This window comes from Oryzias latipes, chromosome 12 (genome assembly GCF_002234675.1).
Source record: "Oryzias latipes chromosome 12, ASM223467v1".
Classification (NCBI taxonomy): Eukaryota; Metazoa; Chordata; class Actinopteri; order Beloniformes; family Adrianichthyidae; genus Oryzias; species Oryzias latipes.
In genome coordinates, this window is record NC_019870.2 from 20543868 (window position 1) to 20561678 (window position 17811).

At 36.2% G+C, this 17811-nt stretch overlaps 1 protein-coding gene and 1 long non-coding RNA gene across 6 annotated transcripts in view; both read right to left on the reverse strand.

Moving 5' to 3' along the window:
• Positions 1-6543, reverse strand: part of LOC101163752 (interleukin-11 receptor subunit alpha) — a 79918-nt gene extending 73375 nt beyond the window's left edge. For 2 of the 4 annotated variants that reach the window (XM_023961192.1, XM_023961191.1), the window contains exon 1: positions 6395-6542. The gene's annotated coding sequence lies outside the window, so the exon portion shown is untranslated. Of the gene's footprint in view, positions 1-6394 lie in introns of all 4 variants that reach the window. The other 2 variants (XM_023961193.1, XM_023961194.1) reach the window with 2 other exon arrangements.
• A 6092-nt stretch (positions 6544-12635) lies between these two features.
• On the reverse strand, positions 12636-17550 carry LOC105355272. Of its 2 annotated transcripts, none has more exons than XR_002874372.1 (5): positions 17260-17550; positions 16699-16733; positions 16047-16136; positions 13977-14072; positions 12636-13113 (listed from the first exon to the last, which is right to left on the reverse strand). It is a non-coding gene; the product is annotated as an uncharacterized LOC105355272 (long non-coding RNA). The 2 variants fall into 2 exon arrangements; XR_002874373.1 differs by having other exon boundaries at positions 16047-16204.
• Positions 17551-17811: the final 261 nt, after the last annotated feature.

Sequence of the window (17811 nt, forward strand, 5' to 3'; positions counted from 1 at the left end):
GGAGCTGACATGTCAAAGTATATAGCCGCTCGGCGGAAGTCATATCCTCAGTCATTCCGGTTTTTTGTGTACCAGACACAGTAAAAAGGGTTAATTACTTAGATGCTGTGCACTGCAAAGAGCAAAATAAATAACCCATAATGAAATATTAGGAGGTACAGGCAACTATTACTACACGTATAGCCAAAGGATTAGCAGGACAACCAGGTTTTCTTTGTATCATTAGAATGATATAGTCAGGAATAAAACTGGATGTTCATTGGATGTTCCATGCTAGTGGGAACATTTAGATACTTTACAATTGAATTAAACAATAATTCAGAGAGCTGTAACAGAATTATAGTATGATTACCGATTCATCTTGAAAATCTTTCTCTGGAACAGAATTCTTTCCATTCGGTTGCTGTTTCATCAAGTGCTGTTTCAAAACATGCATTGTTTGATCCCTACATAATTAACTTTTATTTGTTGCATTTATTGAACACTTTTAATTCCAGGCCTCAAGGGCCACTGTCCTACATATTTTCCAACCAACCTGCCACTTACTCATTGGTTAAACACTCCTGATCCAAGTAATCAACAGCAGATAAGGCAGGATTTCTGGAAAACCAGTAAGAGGCCAGAGTAAGCCCATCCTCACCTCCTGTCACCCATTTGTCTATACTCTCTCCAACTAGCTTACAGTCCCTCACAACCAAGCTAACATTAGCGGTGGAAGCTGAGCAATACAGTATTTTAGCGAGATGTCAGCTTAGACGAGGAAAACGAATACATACATGGATCTAGTTGTCTACAAGAGGATGCATCAGAATGGAGCGGACCAGAGAGCCTACATGCTTTTTCTAATGGCCTTTTCTATCTGCTCCTGATTCACAACAATTAGACCAAAATACAAATAAAAGGAATTTTAAGCCTAATTTTCTTCATATACAGTATGCCCTCCATCATATGAAAAATGCAACAAGAACATATTAAAAACACTATTTGCCTTGGATTAGGTTTTTAACGGATTCTTAAATAATAACACATTTGCTTATTTAAAAATATATGAGCTTACAGGAATTTTCACATAAAGCACCTAGTACATGTCCAACTGTCTTTGACTCATATTAGGAGGAGTGTCGCGTATCGTATGGGAATTTTCCACATGGTGCTTAAAGTGTTTTTTAGGTAGTGCCTTGACAGGCTGAGTAACTGATGCTCCTCTTCTGTATTCATATAAGGTTTTCCAGTGGAAAAACATCAATAAACATTAACGGCAGTCTGAAAGCAGTGAACTCCTTTCAGATGGTTAATTTGCTGTGACAGTAAAATGTTTATCTGATGGAATTCTATATCCCAGCCTATGTGTGGTACAAACTTAAAAACACGCTTTGTTTTGTTTTTCAACTGAAGCAAAGTGTGAATTCTTGATACCAAAAATCACAATAAAACTTTCCACTGTAACGCATTTTGTGGTGGGCTTTAAAGAAACTAAATGGCAGAAAGTAAAACTTTTTATTTTAAGTTAAAGAGTTAGCATGTTAGATTACGATCTTAAGTAATTGATTTTAATGTTTTGTTCCTTTTATTTTGGAGAAAATGATGAAACAAGCCAAGTAATACTCTTTCCATTTTCAAAGTTTCTACATTTGAAAAGTTTTTTAAATACCCTCAATAAAAACCATTTTCAAAAATTGGCTCATAAATACTGACTGTTTTTATTAACATCCAAGGAACGTTACAAATAAACCAGTAAGTCAGTAAGTCATTTCTCGGAACAATTTTCTATATCTAAAAGATAAAGAAGGGCCTTTTTTAAGTAAATATTGTTCTACACTGCCAGGCTGTAAGCTTGTCCACTTGTGCAAAAACAAAGTCACATTTATTTAGGAACAGAAAAAATCCTTATCAAGATGAGAAAAAAAGTTGTTTGTTGACAAAAATCCATTGGTGAAGCAGATTAATTGCAAGTTAATTGCCACATATTTGCTAGTTTTGTGGCCTCTCTGGAAATAGTTCTCATCGAAACCCATCAAATGACAAAGTATAAAAAAAAACATCTCTTCACGAACTTTAAAAATGGGTGAAATTACATCATTCACTGGAAACACTGGGTTTTCCAAAGCGTGTTGCAGCTCCATGTGTTATAATTTCTGTGGGAAACTGATCCAAATGGCTCTTTGAGTGGTAAAGGTTGCCGACCCCTGCCTTAGATTAAACAAAGATGTTAAAAAAGGTAATAAAGTTTATAAATAATAATATAATAAAGTTTTTTTTTTATTTGTCCTTATTTGGAAGGCATCAAAAATAAAAATATCCATCATACACATTTAACAATTTTAAATATATTGGAACGGAAAATCTTTTTACCTCTAAGCTGGTTTGCTACATCAAGAAAAATGTCATGCATTTCAATCAAAAGAAGCTTCTTTTTAACTTGTGCTCATCATAGATGTCCTTATAATTTATGCAGAAAAAAAAGGTATGTTTTGAAACCAATTTGTTAAAGTCTAACTTGTCTGGAAGCGAAAGTCTTTTATATTTAATCACACTGTGTTCTTGCTATCAGAACACTATTATTTCTATCACTGTGTTCAGAAGACATCATGATGGTATATAAGACGTGATAACTAAAAAGATATAAAACTTATTTAAACAATAAAACAAAAACATTTTAAAAAATTAAAATACATCAAAAAACAGTTTTTTTAACAAAAACTATTGAAATGCTCAACTTAGTCGGATTACAGTCATAACAGAGGAACAAACTACACGAACAGACATTTCTAAGATGGTTTGAGCCGTCTTCTGCATCTCACAAATACAGCAAGAGTATGGACTTAAACCTGGCAGCTTAAGTTCTTGAAACAACTTTCTATCTAATTTTGAGTTGATTGCTCTGGGCCCTTTGTGTGTGACTACTGAAATATGTGTGGAGAAGCGTATGGAGACTTGGACTTCATTTAACTCTACATGTATTTGATTAAAGGAGCGTGTGCGCACAAAAGCAGTGGACTGTCTGACTTGGCCTCCATGTATGGATAAGTGTATGGCTGATTTTGTGTCAAGGTCATTACGAAACCACCGTTTTGTGTGCAAATGTGGTTTTCTTTTGGCCAGAACTGGAGTAGAGTTTAAGAGTTGTTTACAGGGATTTAGGAAAAAAAGGAAAAATTTCTTGAACCCTTATTTCTAAAGTTAAGCTAAAACAAAGTATATTAACTTTTTTTAAACTAAATTATTCAGTGAAGAATATAGGATTTGTTTTACATAGCTATGAGTTTAACTCCAACCTAAAATCTATTACAACACATAGTTTTTTCATCTTCAAAAATGTCATTTTTCTACATTTTTTTAATTATTCGAACATTTTTAGGTTGCTTACAAAAAGCAAGAGCATCAGTCAACATGAATCTTACTTAGGTCCTACACTGAGACGTTTGTTTCACAGTAATCTTGATCTTTTAATTTAAAATTCTAAAACAATTTCCAGCAAACTTCAAGACAGTAAAGCTTTTGTTCTTTTTTAGTGGTTGCCAATCTTTTGCACAACATTTAACATTTAGTGACAAAGTTAAAAAGCAATGATGTGTTGCAGAGGGGTGCTGGCTGAGTTCCTCCAGTCATTATCTTCCAGTTGGAAAGTTTGGTTTTTAAATCATCAATCCTGCCAAGTTTTGCCTGTAAGTGGGTGAGCGTGTTAAACAAAATGGTGGTAGCCATGTAAAAATAATAGAGCTGCACAGTATTGGATTTTTACCGATACTTTCTTGTGCCGCGTGAAATGTAACAGCTCAGAATCCCATTTTAAGCTGTGTTAAAATAAACGTTCTAATGAGTAAAGAGTTGGACCCTTTTCTCCTCATTGATAAAACAACAATCGTTGCTTTATATTTGTCCGCGACTCATTTGTTACTACATTCCTACTCTGTTCAAGTCGGATGTGGTGGCCGGTTTGGTTCAGTTATTCTGCTCCGGGAACTAAACTGAATCTCAGTGAAAACCAGAGCTCAGTCCGATTGGAAACAAACCGAGACTGAAGTTGCCAACTTATACAGTATTTGATGACCCGCTTCACATCAATCGCGATAGACATAATGATTTTTTTTTTTACTATTGCTACTTATTTGCCTTATTTCAAATTTACCTTTCATCATATTGCAGAATTCCAGTTAACAATTTATAATTAGACATTAGACATTAATAATACATCTGTTTAAAAATAAACAAAAGTATTTTCAAGTCTCTGCTTTTCAATTCAATTCCAACTAGGTCAGACCTAGTGGTTATTAGATTACCGTAGTTGTATTCTAATAACCACTGTTGTATTTGACACAAAGACAACAAGGTGTGGCCATATTTAGCTCATTTTTCCAAAAGAAAAGAAGAAGAAAAACGATTATTCATGCCTAAATGTTGTAAATGGTAAAAGGCGCATACTTATATAGCACATTTTTACCTTGATTTAGGGCCCAAAGCACTTTACAGTCACAGTCAAATTCACCAATGAACACACACTTTGACATACTGATGGTGGCCTTAGAATGGCGCAAACCTTAACCACCAGGAGCGATGCAGGGTTATAAGTCTGTCCAAGGACGCATGGGGTAGTAACCAAACCTTAAATCCTTAAATCCTCCCATCAGAGGTCAACCGCTCTACCTATGCAGCAGGGTTTCACATACTAAATCAAAAACAGGTATTTATGTATTTTGGGTAAATAAGAACTTTGATTTATTATCAAAAAAGCAATATGTTCTGAGGCAATTCTGCCTTAATACTTAGTTACACAATAGTACATACTAAGAATGAGTTTTCATTGGTCAACTGGTGGCCAACAAACTACTCCCCCTAAATGCGATCTCTTCTCTCTCGTCACACAAGCAACCACTAACGAGAAGTTGTTTTTGTCCAACTCAAGGAGGGTCAAGAAGGCTAAAACCAGTCAAGAGATTGGGCCAACACAAATTAAAAAGCCAAATGGACAAGAGAAACCTAACAATCACTGTCTATTATAATTAAAACATTTTGAGCACATTCCAAATAAAATGTTTGAAACAGGAAACAAAACTTCCATTTAGCCTTTTTTTTCAACTGGCCAAATATTTTACTATGGCATTACATTTTTACAGGCTCAATTGAAATACAAGTCATTCTAAGCACAGATATTGTTTATGTGAGTATATTAAGAGCCACTTGAAGCCAGACATGTTTGGCGAGGCAGGCTTCCTCCATCTCTGACCCTCATTGCATGATTTCCCTGAACCATCACGAATGCAGCCAAACAGAAGCGTACAATGACGTAACAACGCAAGATGTGTCAAGATAAAAGTTTTGTCGGATAGATGAAGCGGTCATTTTTAAACAGAAGAGGTTCAAGTTGTTGTTGTTTTCTTGTTAATTTGGCAAAACCTGGAAAGTTTTTAGAGGAGCATTGCATTCCTATGAACTTTGACCTACATTATCATTTTAATAGGCAGACATATGAGTGAGTGTGGTAACAAAACAGCTAATTTTAAGCACAAGGACTTTGACTCCTCCATCTACTTAACCTCCCCGTTTCTAGTCATGAGGTGCCCCTCTGCTCCATTTTCTGTTGGCTCTGTTTGCATTCCTACTAAACTCTATTTAAGGGTTCGTCACTGCAGTGGTTAAAGGAATGCACATCTGCAGCGAGACCCCATTCTGCTTCTGTTATGCCTGTATCCCTGAATTCAGATCTAGTGTGCAAATGTTATATTGTTGGATCAACAATTGTGAGAATATGTTTACAACAGTAAATGCACGACAAAAAAAAAGTTTGTTTACTTAAATAAGTGCTTTGTTTTGCTATGATTTCACCGCTTCTTTTATGCTCTTCCAAGAGAGTATTAGTTTTCAAGAGGTGGAAGCAAAACCAGTTAATCAAATCAGTTAAAAGTTGTTTGGGAAATGTCCAGCATGATTTAATAAAATAAGTTTGAAACCAAATATGTCTATACATTTTTAAACAGATCACAGATAAACATAACAGTATGTCTAAAATAAAATTTAATTCCATTCAGTATATATGCTGGTAATAGGCTAACATGTTTCAATAATTCTTTAAATTTTGAGAGAATTTGAATTATTGCCAACAGATTCAAAAAAACAAAGTCCAGGTTGGAAATAAAATGACCACAAGTAGTTTGTTATACTTGTTTTAAATAGTTTTTTAGGCATAACATCGTGGCACGTGACTATATGTAGCCGTTTGATGCTGCCAAATATGCTAAAGATGGGCTAACAAACAAGCTAGTACCATGCATACTACATCCCATACCCCCACCCACCCCCACCCCCACCCCCGTTCGGCGGAGCGAAGTTTAGACTCCCATTCCCGCCGCTGCCAAGCCGCTAATTCCCTCGGAGCCATTAAAACCTTCAAACTCACCTTGGAAGATCTCCGCCAGTCAAACGGGCATTTCTAAGTTGTTGTCTTCCATGTTTAGAACTTCAATGAGTTGTTCTTCGGCTCACCGAAGAGACTCCAGGCGGATTCGCGCGCGGAGTGAGACGATAGACAAGCTCGGACGGAGGAGGGGGAGGAGGAGGAGGGAAGGAGGGAGGCCGTCAGACCTCTGTCACCCCATTTGAGAAGCTATCTGTCAATCACGATTCTGTGGGTGGTTCTCTTCCCAGGGGCTATAAAGACCTCTATTAGCGCTGATCCCAGGTCTGGATCTGGGGAATGTGGCGAACAAAAATAAGAGCCGTCTAAAAACAGTTTAGTTTGCACTGATTTTCCACTGATTTTTTTTGTTGTTGTTGTAAATAATACGAACTTGTTCTTGTCTCTCCAACCCAGTCTTGTAAATAAAACCTATGGTTTTACACAAATACAACAAGAGAATCTATCTGAACTTTCTAGAGAAACATTTGAAATTCTTCACAGCTGAGGAAAAAAAATGGTTAGGCCTGGGGGGCTGCAACCTGAGGCTCCAGAGCCATATGCAACTCCTTTATCTCTCTAATGTGGCTCTTGGGCTTTAAAAAAAATACAAACATTTGAATAAAATATGGATTTGTTTTTGGCTAATTTGTTTTAATTCATTGATTTTTATCGTTCGTGTTTATATTATTATTATGTCAAATAACATATCGATACAAGTTTAATCTACAGTCCTTTCATCCATAATGATAGAAAATGCTGTGTTTGACTTGGATTTTTTTGCCCTTTTTAAGTTAAGTAAATCTTCAGGAGGATCTTATTAGTCACAAGGTGTGTTTTATTTTGAAAGGAACTTGGATGTGTTGCTGTCAAAAGTAAAAGAAGTTAAAGGAGCTGCATCTAAACCCAACATAAATTCTCTTGACTCTTCTTCCTCACCTTGTTTTCAGCTCTTAATCAACCTTTTAATATGTAAACACGTTTGCCTAACCCAGGGTTCTGCAACCTTAAAAACGAAAAGAGCCATTTGAGCCAGTTTCTTACTGACCAACATCCAGCGAGAGCTGCAAAGTCGCATTTTATGTTTAACTAAATAGATTTTATTTATGTTTTTTTTTTACCCTTAAGCCAATCATCTATAAAACATAGCTTTTAAATGTTTACAATAATTGAATTAAATATATTTTTATCTGTTTCATCTGCCTGGATTTATATATAAAATATCATTGTCTTCTCAAACACAAGAAAAACTGAGTTATTTAAAAGATTGACTCCAAAATGATGGATGCATACTTTTCTTAAATGCACTTTCTTGTAAAGGTAAAACACTTTGTTTTAAACATGTTGTCAATTCCCACCTGATTGTACTCCCAGATCTAATTTTGTCAAGTGCAGGATCTGCAACCTTCATCACTTTAAAACCCATTCGAGTATAACTGACAGCAACCCAGTGTCCAGAAATCCAGAAATAAGACACTTGCATTTATGTTATTGTTACTATTATAATAAATAAAAACGAACCGTCATTTTTTTGGCACATACAAAACATAAATATAAAGAGAATAAAGCGTTTTTTTTAAATATTAAAATAATATATAACTTTTTACAGTTTCACATGACTTCTTTTCAAAATAAAAGAATCTGTCAAAATATTTTAGTCAGACTTTGTTAGACTCAAAAGGTGAAGTGCTTGGTGGATTGTTGGCGCATCATGGGTAGTCAGGAGCCTTGCAGTGATATTTTACTTTACTTTTCTTTTTATATATTAAATATTTACTAACTTTTTACTTTACAGTTACAGTTAAATTTAAAAACTTTTTTTTCTTTAATCAGCATGCCACGGTGGAGGGGTAAAAGAGCCTTAGGTTGCAGACCCTTGGCCAAGTGCCTGCATTAGATGACCCCAAATCTGTTTCAGATTTAAGAAGCAAGATTTAACAAGCAATCACCTCACTTCTCACTAACCAGTGGCACTTTTGGATCCATTTATCTAACACAGATTAATTATTATTGTGGAAAAAAAGGAGGAATTTTCCGTTTCCATGGGTCCTGGAGGCCCACCTCTCACTCCCCATAACCTGTTTAGCTTGGACATGTTAGATTAAAGTGTCTAATTAGCGAAGGGGAAGCACAAATGATCTCATTTAAAGCTAAAAATAGAAATACAGAACCTGGTTTCACCACATTTCCATAAAAACAGGAAATATTTAAACATTTATGAAAAATGTTCAATTTAGCCCTAATGATGAGATTTGTTAATATAGCTTTGATTGTTTAACCTGTGCCAACAAGTGTTCACTATCTGGCAGCAGCTTGTGGCTTCATTTCTGTGTGACTCCTCTGTCTGTATCTGAGCCAACACAACGCTTACTCCATTTCCATCTGTCTGTTTCTGGCCCCTTTTAACCTTTTGTCTGCTTTCTCTATTGAAGCCTCAGTATTGTTGTTTTTTGTCTGCTTTCATTTTACTCGTAAACATCGCCTCACATGATTTTTGAGTTTTGTGAATCAGAATATCTGCTTCAGTTAAGCACAATGTTTGACTGTCATCCTGTCACTTTTTATACATAAAATAAGATTTTTTCAGTCTACCATAGGGATCTGTATTTTTCTAACCGTAAAATGTGCTTAAAATCCTTAATCTGTCCAAAAATTAAAATCTGCCATATAATCTGGTGCGCCTTAATTCTGGTTGTGCTTACTGACCTCCAATTCCTTTTCTTCTGTTGTTCACAAGGACAAAAAACCCGTCAAAATGTTTTAGTTTGACTTGTAATATGTTCTGTCTTTCAACTGTTTGTTAATAAGTTGAATAAAGGATGAGTTAGTTTACTTTTTTTTACTACTTGATTACTTTTAACTTTAGAGATACTTTTAAAATAAAACAAAATGTTTTACTTTTCTTTAACCAGAGATCCACAATGAAGGGGTAGAAGAGCCAGATGTGGTCTAGCCAATCATTTTTTAAACTTGCATGATAGTATGGGCCCTTTCTTGACATTTATGTCAACCTTTAACCTGGGTGTCTGCACAAAGAGTTTTTGAATCTGCAAAAATTGTGTTCATGGAAAAAACAGTCTGATCTATAGACATATTAATGACAGGTAAGCTTAATTTTTTTCCCCATAATTACTAAGTACAGTACTGTTTTTTAAAAGCCCATTAAACTGAACTTATCAGGCCAATGTTGCAACATGGTGTGGCCACCCCCTGCTGGCGACATTTACTCATTACAGAAAGGTTTGGCAGCTATCCGTGACTTGAAACAATCTGCAAACATTAAGAAATCTGCAAGTTTCGCCATACCCTCCAAATTTGTACATTTTCTTTTTGCAGTTTGATTTTGTGTGCATCCAGTCAGTTTTCAATCCTAACTACAAGGTTGCAAAAATGTTTTCCATCAACCACTGCAACCACATCAAGCTCAGCCGCCCCATCCACAGCGCTTGACATCACAGAGGCAAGCCCAAAAAGTAAGCATGAGTGGGTGTTCTAAAAAAAAATCAAATGTGCCACAACTTAGAAACTTTATGGTTGAGCCAAGATCTCAAATATGAGGTTTTTCATTAAAACCTCCAGTATTTATAGATGGTGGTAACAGTTTATTATTTTGCCTAAACCCATCATAAACCACACTTTTAATATAAAAGTCACAACTACAACTGAACTATTAAGATTTATCCTCAGACATTTGTGTTCCAACATTTGTTAATGCTTGCCTCTGAGGTCTACAAGACTGTTGATGGCAAAACAATTGTGGAGGATGAACTCTTACATTTCCTTGCTGTGAAAACTTAGAACTTGGATGAAATCCAAAGTCTGGATGAAATTGTGCTAGTAGCTACAAACACCTCTAACTCTGAATGGAATTGAGGCCTCCAAGAGAGTTGTTTGAGCTCTGCCCGACAACGCAGCGAAATATGACGAACAAAGGAGTGCAAAAATGCATAAATAACTTGAAAAGTTGTATGAAAGTCCTCAATGAATGTGGGGAAAATATTCCGCGATTTTTATCGCATTACTTGGAGGACTTGCCACCAGTTTCATTTACGAGTCTGGATGTTTGCGGACTGCTTAGGAGAGTGGCGAGGTTACATCCTGACGTCAGCGCAATTGGACGCGCGCTACAGCTTCAAGTGGTTGTAAAAAAAAAAAAAAAAAAAAAAAAAAAAAAGCTTCAAGTGGTTGTGTGCGGAACTTCCTGCGATCACCACTGACGTGAATAATCGGGTGTTTAGTTTGGAGCGTGTCACGGAAATGGCTCAGGACAGCAATCAGCGTGTCTTTGGTGCTGGCCTGGGGGCTAAAAGAGGTGGATCGAAATCAGAGACCCGCGGGCCACTGGAGTTACTGGTGTCACAACGAGTGGGCGTGTCAGTGTGCAGGTTTGGAATCCTCACTCTTCGATACAACACCTGTATGGAAGCGATTCTGTAGCATAATTAAAAATAAAAGTCAAAACCAGAAATGCGTTTTCATTTTCAAAATGTAACTGCATTTTTTGACTCCAAATTAAAATGAAAAAGCAATACTTCAAAATGCTTTTTCCTTTTATACTTCAACACAGCTTTTCTGTTTACTTAATTAAAATGTGAATGAGAATGGTATTTGACTTTTCATTTTCAAAATGTTATCTGGTAAATGGGTAGCAAAATTCATTTAGAAATGTCTAATTTGACAATTAAAATGGATTAGCAGAAATGGTTTTTAATTTTCAAAATGTAACTGCATCAAATGACTCAAAATTAAAATGAAAAAGCATTCCTTCAAAATGCTTTTTCTTTTCTACTTAAAAACTATGGAAGCGATTGTGTAGCATAAATAAAAAGAAAAGTCAAAACCAGAAATGCTTTTTCATTTTCAAAATGAACCTGCATTTTTTTGACTCAAAATTAAAATGAAAAAGTAATCCACCGAAATTCTTTTTCATTTTCTTCTTCAGCTTATTCTGTCACTTAATTAAAATGATAATGAAAATGGTATTTGACATTTCATTTTCAAAATGTTCTCAGGTAAATGTGTAGCATAATTCATTTAGAAATGTGTAATTTGACAATTAAAATGGATTAACAGAAATGCTTTTTAATTTTCAAAATGAAGCTGCATCAAATGACTCAAAATTAAAATGAAAAAGCAATATTTCAAAATGCTTTTTCATTTTATACTTAAAACCCCTTTTTCTGGTTCATAATTAAAACGAAAATGCAAAGAGGGGATTGCATTTGCATTTTCACAACCACCCTGCGAAATTTGTAGCAAAATTCTTTCTCAGTGAGCATTAGCAGAGGGGAGGCGGGGCGATGACGTCACTGCTTTCTCCGTGTGTCCGGCCGCTGAAGTTCAATTCTTCAAAATGCTTTTTCCTTTTCTACTTCAACACAGCTTTTTCTGTCACTTAATTAAAATGATAATGAAAATGGTATTTGAAATTTCGTTTTCAAAAAGTTATCAGGTACAGTAAACCCTTGTTTATCGCGGGGGTTACGTTCCAAAAAGAACCCGTGATAGGCAAAATCCGTGAAGTAGAAACCTCTATTTTTTTTCTCACAATTATTATACAATTAAAAACTCTATTATACATTGAAAAGAAAGAACAATCCATTTTACAGGCTCAAGAATTTGTTTCACAAATAAAAGTACTTTAGAAAAGTTTTTTCAACAAAAAACTTCTGTACTGTACTGTCAAATAATAATTTTAATCATCACCGTGAACAGAAGGCTTCAAATTGCGGAGATTAGCCCCGCCCACCGCGGCCCGAGAGTAATTGAATTATACGGGAGAAAATTTAAAATGATTATAAAAAATACAAAGTACAGTCGGACAAATAGTGACTCAGGTTTATTTCACTGCTCTTCAGACTGAATTGCTGCATCCTGACTCCACTCTGCAGTGTTTTCTCCTTCTGAAGCCCGCGGTGTAAAAAGGAAACAAACAAACAGATTACATAATAATTTTTAAGTTGACTTACTTAAAAAGTATAAGTTATTTGAACTTAAAATCTTTGAGTTGAATAAAATAAAACAATTTAACTAAAATTAAACTATAACTTTTTATTTAACTAACTAAAAGATTCTTACTTTACTGAACTAGAATATTTTGTTTTTATTGAACCTTAATACATTAGTTTATTAACTAAAAAACTTTAATATATCTCAACTCAAAATTAATCATTTGAAGTCTAAACTAGTCTTATTTGTCCTTCTTAGTCACGGCCATTTTTACAAAAGAAAAACTGAGGCAGAATTGTAATTGCAAGTTTATTTTTAAACCACCTTACACAAGTACATTTGAACAACTTGTGGTACTACAAAAAGGTAAAACACTGCACAATTTGTGTTAAGAAAAAGTGCACAAGCCATAAAAAATAAATAAATCAGTCTTAAAGAAAAGCAAAAAATGAGCACTAATCTTTTTTACACCATTTCCTTATACAACTTCATAAAAAAAGAGCATTCTTACATTTCAAGAAAAGCAAAAATTGTTTATCAGCCTTTTTTTTTATACTTTTCCCACATAAAACTGTATTTTCTTAGGCTGCCATTTCCCTATAAACATTAGCGCTCAAAAAAATACCCATTTAGGAAATTTGCCTACCACAAGCTCATCTTCCACCACAACTGCAGTACTGAGCGGACAGAAATGCACTGAACTTGTATTGTTGTTGCTGACGGTCAGAATGCCAACAGAGGTGCAGCTGATGTCTGGCTCTGGTGACTCTAATCTGCAAAGGAAAAAATACAGTGTAGTATTAAAGAGAGAGAATTGATCGCTTGAGGGAAGAAAACTTTATGCAAAAACTACAACCTGAAATTGACATTTTAAGAGAAGGTCAGAAATTACACATCAGGAAAATTATTAAAATTGATTTAAATTAATGATTTCAAGGATTGTAGTCAAAGCAATAAAAAATTTACACATATTTATCAAACTCATTACAGAAATGATGAAATGCATTGATTAAAAAGACAGAAAATAAAACAAAACGTCAATTAAATCACATTTGCTTAATTCAATACAGTGATCTTTAACTAAAGTCATGTAGAGCTTGATTTATTGCTTGAAAAGGATCTGGAAGAACAGAGCTTATATAATACAAAATCAAATGGAATCAAAATAAGACTATTTGTAAGAGTCCTCATGATTCCATAAGGCACTGTACACAAAAAAATATGACATCTGAAAACAGGATCACATTTACACACATCACATCGCTGCCATTAGACCCTTTTACACAGTTAGTAAAAACTCCTTTATAAAAATAAAATAAAATAAAACTCCTCCCCAGGACGGACAGGCGATGTACCAGAACTCTTTGAGAAGAATTACATTTTCTAGCTCAACAACTGCATTTTTTAAATCCAGCAGATTGGCGTCATCCAGATGAAATAGGGGACGGCTGTGGGCCCGAGATGAGCCAGAGGCGAGGTCCGCGGTCAGGTACAGGAGCACAGATGAGCTGGAGTGCAATATTTTAGGAGACTATGTGCTCTGCCACATAATATTGCTTTGGCATGACTCTATGGTTAAGCTGTATTACCCACACAGCTGGAGTATTAACCAGCACATCCATCATAAAGTACTTACATTCCAAACTTTGAAGAACTGTGGGTCCTCCTCACGTTTGTATATGGGAAGCCAGTGCAGGACAGGAGTACCTTTGACATCAGCAGTCTGCTCTTGCTGCACAGAGACAAAGACAAATTAATAAGGCAAACATATTTCAAATGACTGCACCCTTTGGTCTGGCTCAGTTCAGTTCATCTAGTCTTTTTAATAATCTTAAAATTGTACAGTTATTTCAAAAAATACACCAAACATAAGATGACATTAAATTCATATTTACAAATGCATTGGGATCAACATTGACAGGGCTCCAGACTAACTTTTTTCACTAGGAGCACAGTGGCCCCTAACTGAAAATTTTAGGGGCACAACCAGAAAATTTAGGGGCGCATACCGTAAATCAACATTCTAACCAAATCTACTAATTTCCACTGTATTACTAATAAATACTTTAATAATAGATGCAGAAATTACAGTGTGCTGTTTCTCATTCGGTGTCACATTTTATTCTTCACTTTTGAAAATGCAACAAGGTAAACTGACAGCACCATCGCTGTCATGACAGTACAAATAGTTAAAAAAACTGATGGAAATTTATCTTGGTGACACCAAATAGGTGCAGCCAAGATGCACAATAAGCGTGTTTGAGATCACCCAGGTGAACTCAACGCTGCGCAGATCACCTGGTGTGTGACATATATTTTTGTTTTTGCTCCAACATTAACTGTCAATCATCACAAAAATATCGCGAGAAAGGGGTGGGAGCAAGGGGCAAACCTACCCGGACACAGCTGGAAATTTAGTACTGAACTGACTGAAAGCTGCCCTACAGACTACAAAACAATGCATTATGGGACATGTGTCCTGATGGTTTTTGTAGTGGAGTGATTAATTAAAATAATTTAAAATACCAATTCATTAAAAAAGGCTACATACATTACAAAACATTAAAATAATCATAAAATATATAATAACACAAATCACACTAAGGGGGAGAGGAATATTAAAACTAAATTGAATGTTAAGGACAACTCCAATTTCCTGTTCTCCTTCAGTCTTGCTGCAGATTCGCTTTCATCTCACAGCCCCCCCCCCCCCCCCCCCCCCCCCTGGTCTCCCCAACGATCCAGGCGAGGCGCTGGTTCATCTCAAACACGTCTATCGTTGCATTTTCCCCAAGTATTTTCAGTGTGTCTACAACTAATGTTGTTTTTGCTCGAGCGTGTTTAAAGTTCAAGCCCCGTTAGCTGTCACGCATGTAGGTGTGGGACATTTATTCTCCTCTCAGCTGACCCGACTCCCGCGGGACGGGAGCGGTCGGTGTGCTGCCGTAACGGCCGTGCATAAACCCGTATGATGCGCCGCCGTAACCGTAACCAAAACCTAAACCTTCCTCCGGGTCTGTGTGACCCAGAGAAAAGTTCAGCACGGACTGCATGTATTTAGAAAATTACGAGCAAATAAATACGTTCTAAAGGAAAGTAAGGAACTCCTTAATGTGGTCCGGGGAGGGGGCTGTCAGGTTTCCTGCTTGCAAAACCCTGTCATTGTCACGCCCCCAAGAGTCATATACCCCACTGTGATTGGTTGGTCAGCTCTAGGCCCCTCCCCCTACACGCATTTTAGCCACTCACAGTGACTTTCCCTATTCTTCTCACACGCAGTGGCCGCCTCACACACAGGCATCACGCGAGAGTGTGCTCGCGTTTCATGAGTATGTGCGCGAGTGTGTGTGTCTGCCCGCGTGCGTGTGCGCTCGCGTCTCATTGATTATTTCATTGATCATTGACGTGCCCCTTCTACGTTTGATGTATAAAAAATACGGACGGTGGGGGAGGCAAATTTACTGCTCGCACATGTGCGACTGGATGTAAAATTTAGTCGCACACTCTCAAATTTTGGTCGCAAAATGCGACCAATTGCTCGCAGTCTGGAGCCCTGATTGATGTTTTTTTCTCCAGTGAAGTAAACATTTACACTCATTCACTGAATTAGAAACACTCAGTAATTAATATGAATCAATCCAAGTCAGCCCCTTCTTTTAGCTATACTAATGCATAATGTTGATCATGCCATGCAGTTACACCTCACCTGTTTATCATAGAGGTGCAGAAAGTCGCATAGAGCCTTCCGGTTCGTGCTGCCTTCTGTCTCAAAAAGATCAGCATCCTCTGCGTCTGTCTGTCCAGGTCAAAATAAAACTGTTTTAACAGTTTGACATTTGTGATGCGATGAAACTCAGCTCACATCTACAAAAATTTTTTTAAAATGTTAAACACATTTTAAAGCTTTTTCAAGCTACTGGTAGCTTGGAAAAACCGCTGCATTTCACAATAGCCTCAATACTCTGTCCACAATATGTAATCTATGATTTATATTAATATTTTTTAAATACTTGTGCATTAGCTAGAATGACATAGAGGATGTTTTAGGAAGAGACAAAAAAGTTATTTTAAAATATTTGACATTGTGAAACACAAATCACAACCAAACCAGTGGCCAAAATACAGTTTTTGAGTCTTAAGCAAACTTTATGATACATTTAGTATTTTAACTCGAGCCCAATTCAGGACAAAGTTATAACTGCTACATAACATTAAGGTAGCTTAGACATTTTTACTTATTTATAATTAATTTAATTTGTCAATAAGGTCAAATGTTCTCCATAGCCGGAGGATTCGTGGGACTGGGAGCTGCTCGTGTCTTAAATATTGCAGCCATGTTATTTACAATCAAAACTTACCTCCGCTCTTATTTTTCAAACGCACCGCCGGTTCACTAAAGAAGATACGAGAACATGTTAGCGTAAGGCAGCTAGCTTAGCCCACATTTGCATTTATTAGGTTACTACGTGAAATACAAGTTACACAAAAAAAATAACGATTACCAAATCACAGAGCCTATGGTAAAAAGTAGTAGAAAAAAAAGGCAATTCCCACCGAGTCGTATATGTGGCTGTGGCAGCCGCTCTGCCAGAGCTAGCTAGCGGTTAGCTAGTAGTAACGGTTAGCTAGTAACGGTTAGATAATTTAAAATGTGCGCCAACCAACTCGGTAAAAGTAAAACTTGAAACTTTGCCCCAACAACTTCTTTTAACCACAAGCAATAATTCTCTGATGACATGATACTGCAAAACATACATAATTGTTTAATTCAGAACAAATATTCGAAGATACATACAAACTCATGGAGCACGTCATGAATACAAAGGATATACTTGAAGGAACATCAAAAGAAGCAACAAATATATAATACAGAGGCGAAAGTCATAAAATATAATAAAAAATAAAATAATACGACTTACCTAGACGTATGTGCGTTATCAACTTGGGCCAGCTGAAACTCGCATCAGACCTCCGCCATCTTGAAGACTTCTGTGGCTGAGTTCACGTTCATGGGCGTACGTTACGACGTCATCACGTCTCATTACTCATAAGTTTTGACTCCAAGGTTTCATTTACTCAAAATGTTTTAGTCCAATAAACATATAACTGTGGCAAAAGTTGAATCGGCTTATAGGTTTTAAGCTGACTCAACTTGTTTGTTACTTTTGAGTTCAGTGATTATAAAACTTTTGAGCTCATTGGACTATTAGGGTTTACAGTGTGTTTGTTCAGGAGAAGAAGATAGTGATAGGCAGTTGTTGGCGCTCTTTTTCTTTGGGATTTAGAGAAACTCGAAACTGCTAGAGAATTTGCACATACGTGTTGTAAATTTGGCAAGCTGTTTTATGTACGTGTACATATTAAACTGCAACGTTATTGACGCACAGGTAGAGAAAAAGCAGAGTGACTTTTTAGCCAATCAGAATGCAGAACACAATGCACAATGCAAATCCGTGAAGTAGCGAAACCGT